The sequence below is a fragment of the Schistocerca piceifrons genome, chromosome 4, assembly GCF_021461385.2.
Source record: "Schistocerca piceifrons isolate TAMUIC-IGC-003096 chromosome 4, iqSchPice1.1, whole genome shotgun sequence".
Taxonomy (NCBI): Eukaryota; Metazoa; Arthropoda; class Insecta; order Orthoptera; family Acrididae; genus Schistocerca; species Schistocerca piceifrons.
Window position 1 is genome coordinate 150974064 of NC_060141.1, and position 7473 is coordinate 150981536.

Consider the following 7473-nt stretch of genomic DNA (forward strand, 5'->3'; position numbering starts at 1 on the left):
TTTCTCCACTTTCCTCCTCTCGTGGCCCGTTTCTTGTAAGTCTTTGTTTCAAATCTTATGATCATGACATAAATTTAGGTCTTACAAAGTCAGCTGCTACAGTTGTGTTTTGCATATATTGTAACTGACATATTGTGTTCCATTTAGTTCCCCTCTACAGCAAAAGTTTATACTGTCAACCTCTGTGATACAATGGCACTATTTCTAGCTTTGTCACACAAATCTGTTAAGAGAGCAAAACGTTAACAACAGTTTGAGATACAAAGTAATCTTGAAGGATCCTGTAAATTTTATTCCAGATGTTTCTGTTGTTATGACACAAACAACTTTTTTGGGTTTTTAGCTATGTATATTAAAGGATATTTGGAATCCTTGCAGCATAACAGACTCTGGAATTGAAACAGTATAAGTGAAGATAAATTTAAGTTATTTTTTTAGTGTTCATATTAACATTGGGCCACTCTGAATGCAGCACCACTGTTATTGTTCTTTCTGGGGCAAGGATGAGTTAGTTGCTGTTCATAGGTCAAGTGACTGGAAGCTACTGTTAGTGGGTATGATGGTAGAGATAACAAAGGTATCTCAAGTACTATCCTCTTCTGTGGGTACCATCTTCTCCCCAGGAAATGCAGAACATTGACTTGACTGTGAGTGGCTAGTCAATGTGTCTACAGGGTGCTATACATGGAGTGATGGACCTAGGAGAACTCAAGTTTCTACTCTCATCTCTCTTACCAATAGTAAAAACAAGAGGAAAAGGATATCTTTTTCCTAACATTGCTGATATTTCAACCTGGACGTCTCTTACCAATAGGTTTGAGATGTTGTCACCCATGGAAACAGAAAGTGAGCTAGTGTGATGCATTTCACCTTGTAGGGAGGCTACTGTCTCCTGCATAAGCTATCAGTGGGAAGCAACGCCAAAAGAGTAGGGGTCTGTTAGTTGTCAGCAATTGTGAACAATCCACTGAAGATAATGATAGTTGCAGGAGACCCCAAAATATTAGTGTAAGTCCTCAAGAAATGCCCCCTCTCCCCCAGTGAAATTATTAAAATCCTAGTGATAAATTGTCTGAAGCATTTGCAGCAAAGTCCCAGAGGTTGAAGCAGTCTTAAAAAAGCAGTGGACCTTGTCTAGTACTAAGTAAAATCACTGCCTAAAACTCAAAATTGATAGTAATGACATTTTTTAGATAAATCTGTTAATCGAAAGAATAGAACAATGGAAAAGGACAGTGGTGTATTTATTCAGTAGACAAGAAGGTCAAACCCACTGAGATAGAAACTGAATCTGCATGTAGTTTATGTGCTTTCTCTGAACATTGTTTGGAAAAAATAGTTCAGAAGCCCATTCACGAGTGAAATATGTTGGACCTAATGGTAATAAATACATCTGACATCTTTGAGGATGACCATATTGAAACTGGTATCAGTTACCAAGGGAATTTATAAGAACAATAATTACTAAGATACAAAAGGAAACTGAAACAAGTAGAAATATTTACAAGTTCAGTCAAACAACGGAAACTCCGGTAGGGATATCAACAGTGAAGGAAAAGATAGATTGCTACTAACCATAAAGAAAACACTTCAAGTTGCAGAGAGGTTTAATTAAAAGACACTTACATAATGCCTTTGGCCATAGCCTTCATCAGCAAAAGAGAAACACACACCATTCGTAAACACAAGCACACACACCTCATGCACACATGACCAGCAGCTCAGGCCAGCATGAGCTGCAGGAGTTGGTGGTCATGTGTGCATAGGGTGTGCTTGCTTGTGTGTATGAATGGTGTGTGTTTGCCTTTTGCTGATGAAGGCTGAACTGCTGGAAATGGCAGTCGTGTGTGCATACTGTGTGCTCGCCTGTCTGTATGAATGGTGTTTGTTTCTCTTTTGCCGATGAAGCCTGTGGTCGAAAGGTTTATGTAAGTATCTTTTAATTGTGCCTGTCTGTGACTTAACATGTCTTCTTTATGGAAAGTAGCAATCTGTCTTTAACATTGAACATGTTCAGTCAGTCAGATAAAGATGCACTGATGTCTTATCTCAAAGAGGAACTCAATATCTCTGTGTACAAATTCTCCCCCTTTTGAAAATTTTCTGCTGTTACTTATTTTATGACTTACATTTAATTTAATAAAATTAGTACAAATGCATTTCCAATTAGGTGATGTTATGCAAAGCTTTTGTCCTCCCCAATTGAACTCTGCACTGCACTTCATATCCAGTTTATCCCCAGAATAAAGTCCTCAGTGAGATCGGGTATAAATAATCATCCATGTGTAAAAGTCTCTTATTCAATTGCAAAAATTAATAAAGTTTGGTTTTTTTACCCTCTTACTATATCTGCTTGTTGCACCTTTTATTTTAACAGCAGCTACAGGCAGCTCAATATAATGTTTTTCATGTTTTAATTATTTTCTCAAAGCTTCTAATGTTCCTAAAATCTATTGTCAAAGTCTCTATTCGCATTTTTGTTCCAAACACTTCCATGGCATCCCTTTGAATGAAAATTACTACCTTTATTATTATTATTATTATTATTATTATTATTATTGTACCCCAATTGAAAATTGTTATCATGGTAATCATTATATTTCTTTCTGTAATTGTTATTAATTCCTCAATATTGATTACTACTCCTTTGTAAATAACTGTGATTGTTATGATGTTGTCTACTCATTTTTTCCTTAATTCTACCCAGTTTGTCCCCATATTTCAAAAATTTATCTTCAGATTTAAGTGGCCCATTACACTTAGTCCCATAATATTTCAGCAGATAACATCTTTTTTAAAGCACCTACCTGTGTTAACCCATCAAATGATTTGTTTAAGTGTGCTAACTTCTTTATTGGTTCATTACAAAATTGTTTCATGCCATCATGTTCCTCCCTGTAGTTTGGTCCTTTCAGAAATTCACTTTTTATTCTGCACAGCTCAGTTTCTGACCAGCACTTATTTAAGAACCCCTTTCTAAATTCTGAATAAAACATGTCTACAGAAAAATATTGAATGGCATTTGACAATGCCTCACCTTCCAAAAATTTTCTTATGTGCATCATTTTTATTTATATGAACTACAAAGTTATTTTATTAGCATTGTAAGAAGTCAGTTAGGTGTAAAATAGCCTTATCGGTAAAGCTTTTCCCTGGAATGTTACACCATGTAGTACCAGTATTATTAGTAAGTTTTCTATTTACTATATTATTATTAAGCTCATCAAATTTCTTAGTAAGTACAGAAATACTACTTTCCAGGATTGACACACTGAACATCTCATTTGAATCTACTCTTTCACTGACCAAATTTATCTTAGGTGCAAAATGCTTTCTATTGAATACCAACATTTTTTTCAATAGCAGAAATATGATTTTTTAAATTTTTGTAGACATTTTAAATTTCAGAATGAATATCTTCAAAAGCAATTTTGTTCTGTTTCCAATCATTACCAATTTCACCTCTGACTTGTTTGATTTTACTACTGAGATTAGTTCTACTTCACTCATTTTTGATTCTCCAGGCAAAACTTTTGGTCTATATTATCAGGTTTTTCCCTCAGTATTTGAAGATAATTATGTAATGTATTAACACAACATGCAACATCAGAAAATTTTTTGTTCATCAATCCTCCAAGATGTGAAACTTTTTAACATATTCTCTGTTCCAAATTTGTGAGATGATGTGTAGTTTAGTCATCAATATTCTTAGTTTGGTCCATAAAATCCCTTGTTTGGTCCTGAAAATTCTCCAGAAATTTTTCGATGTTCGCCAAAATATTTTCTACGTTTGACATTCTTTTGCCTGCTTGAACCACCACTTCATCCATTTTGATCATACTATCTTCCTTCCAGTTTTGGTGCTTCAAACGATTCATTCTCCTTCTTGATTGTTACATTCTAGTCTCCTCTCCTAACACTTACTCACTGTCCTCCACTTGTTCCAAATCTGACTTTAGCTCAAAAATGATCATTTTTCCTAAATGTTCTCCTTATTAACACATGATAAATGAAACAATATTATGAAAAGGATAGTTGCTACCCTCCATATAGCACTGATGCTAAGTCCCAGATTGGTGCAACAAAAAGACTGGGAAAGTGAGCTTTAGCCCAAAAAGGCCTTTGTCGAAATTATGATATGTGTCTATTTTCAATGAAGGCCTTGTTGGCTGAAAGCTCACTTTGACTGTCTTTTTGTGGCACTTACCTGTGACTTAGCGACTATCTTTTTCAAAATATTGTTACTTTCCATTGCGATATAAATAAAAAACAATAAACGTCATTACGTAACTTCACATGCTCCACTGCCATTGTTGGCTATCCAGTTCCTTTATTATCCACCATAATTGCTGTACTTTGTTTGAAAATAAACTTTCTTGTTATTTCAGTTAACAATATTACTATTTTCCTCAATTTTCGGTTACACACATATCATTTCGGTACATTTTGTTTCAGTTCTGGGCATGGAATCCTCAAGTTTTAAAACGCCCCCTTTTGCTCTTTGACTTCTATAAATGGCTCTGAGCACTATGGGACTCAACTTCTGAGGTCATTAGTACCCTAGAACTTACAACTAGTTAAACCTAACTAACATGAGGACATCACACACATCCACGCCCAAGGCAGGATTCGAACCTGCTACCGTAGCGGTCTCGCGGTTCCAGACTGCGGCGCCTAGAACCGCACGGCCACTTCGGCCGGCTTTGACTTCTATAATTCAAGTACTAAACAAATGAGCAAAACTGACAATGTGTAAAGAATGCATCCATTTATGTGATAATTACAAAATTACTATTAGCAAGGGGAAATTAAACAATGTTAATTACTTAACTTTGAGCTCATAGATGAAATTCCTGTTTGGCTGTTCATCTAGTTCGCTTTTAGAAATTTTTGAGAACAATAGGCCTATCCTCATTCAAATACAATTGTTCTCTAATTTCATTGTAAAATTACTTGAGAAACAGGTTACTTTTGAGAATTTTTGGATGGTTATGACATCATACTTTTGAAAATATTGTACAAGTACTGTGGAAAATTGTTGTTGTTGTTGTGGTCTTCAGTCCTGAGACTGGTTTGATGCAGCTCTCCATGCTACTCTATCCTGTGCAAGCTTCTTCATCTCCCAGTACGTACTGCACCCTACATCCTTCTGAATCTGCTTAGTGTATTCATCTCTTGGTCTCCCTCTACGATTTTTACCCTCCATGCTGCCCTCCAATATTAAATTGGTGATCCCTTGATGCCTCAGAACATGTCCTACCAATTGATCCCTTCTTCTAGTCAAGTTGTGCCACAAACTCCTCTTCTCCCCAATCCTATTCAGTACCTCCTCATTAGTTATGCGATATAACCATCTAATCTTCAGCATTCTTCTGTAGCACCACACTTCGAAAGCTTCTATTCTCTTCTTGTACAAAATATTTATTGTCCATGTTTCACTTCCATACATGGCCACACTCCATACAAATACTTTCAGAAGCAACTTCCTGACACTTAAATCTATACCCGATGTTAACAAATTTCTCTTCTTCAGAAACGCTTTCCTTGCCATTGCCAGTCTACATTTGATATCCTCTCTACTTCGACCATCATCAGTTATTTTGCTCTCCAAATAGCAAAACTCCTTTACTACTTTAAGTGTCTCATTTCCTAATCTGATTCCCTCAGCATCACCCGACTTAATTTGACTACATTCCATTATCCTCGTTTTGTTTTTGTTGATGTTCATCTTATATCCTCCTTTCAAGACACTGTCCATTCCATTAAACTGCTCTTCCAAGTCCTTTGCTGTCTCTGACCTTAAAGTTTTTATTTCTTCTCCATGGATTTTAGTACCTACTCCCAATTTTTCTTTTGTTTCCTTTACTGCTTGCTCAATATACAGATTGAATAACATCGGGGAGAGGCTACAACCCTGTCTCACTCCCTTCCCAACCACTGCTTCCCTTTCATGTCTCTCAACTCTTATAACTGCCGTCTGGTTTCTGTACAGATTGTAAATAACCTTTTGCTCCCTGTATTTTACCCCTGCCACCTTCAGAATTTGAAAGAGAGTATTCCAGTCAACATTGTCAAAAGCTTTCTCTAAGTCTACAAATGCCATAAATGTAGGTTTGCCTTTTCTTAATCTAGCTTCTAAAATAAGTCATAGGGTCAGTATTGCCTCACTCATTCCCGTATTTCTACAGAACCCAAACTGATCTTCCCCGAGGTCAGCTTCTACCAGTTTTTCCATTCGTCTGTAAATAATTCGTGTTAGTATTTTGCAGCTATGACTTATTAAACTGATAGTTCGGTAATTTTCACATCTGTCAACGCCTGCTTTGTTTGCGATTGGAATAATTATATTCTTCTTGAAGTCTGAGGGTATTTCGCCTGTCTCATACATTTTGCTCACTAGGTGGTAGAGTTTTGTCAGGACTGGCTCTCCCAAGGCTGTCAGTAGTTCTAATGGAAAGTTGTCTACTCCCGGGGCCTTGTTTCAACTTAGGTCTTTCAGTGCTCTGTCAAACTCTTCAAGCAGTATCATATCTACCATTTCATCTTCATCTACATCCTCTTCCATTTCTATAACATTGCTCTCAAGTACATCGCCCTTGTGTACACCCTCTGTATACTCCTTCCACATTTCTGCATTCCCTTCTTTGCTTAGAACTGGGTTTCCATCTGAGCTCTTGATATTCATACAAGTGGCTCTCTTTTCTCCAAAGGTCTCTTTAATTTTCCTGCAGGCAGTATCTATCTTACCCCTAGTGAGATAAGCCTCTACATCCTTACATTTGTCCTCTAGCCATGCCTGCTTCATTTACTGCATTTTTAATGTTCTCCTTTCATCAATTAAATTCAATATTTCTTCTATTACTGAAGGATTTCTACTGGCCCTCATCTTTTTACCTACTTGATCCTCTGCTGCCTTCACTACTTCATCCCTGAGAGCTATCCATTCTTCTTCTACTGTATTTCTTCCCCCCATTTCTGTCAATTGTTCCCTTATGCTCTCCCTGAAACTCTGTACAACCTCTGGTTCTTTCAGTTTATCCAGGTCCCATCTTCTTAAATTCCCACCTTTTTGCAGTTTCTTCAGTTTTAATCTACAGTTCATAACCAATAAATTGTGGTCAGAGTCCACATCTGCCCCTGGAAATGTCTTACAATTTAAAACCTGGGTCATAAATCTCTGTCTTACCATTATATAATCTGACACCTGTCAGTGTCTCCAGGCTTCTTCCATGTATACAACGTTCTTTTATGATTCTTGAGCCAAGTGTTAGCTATGATTAAGTTGTGCTCTGTGCAAAATTCCACCAGGCGGCTTGCTCTTTCATTTCTTACCTCCAATCCAAATTCACCTACTATGTTTCCTTCTCTTCCTTTTCCTACTATCGAATTCCAGTCACCCATGACTATTAAATTTTCGTCTCCCTTCACTATCTGAATAATTTCTTTTATCTCATCATACATTTCTTCAATTAC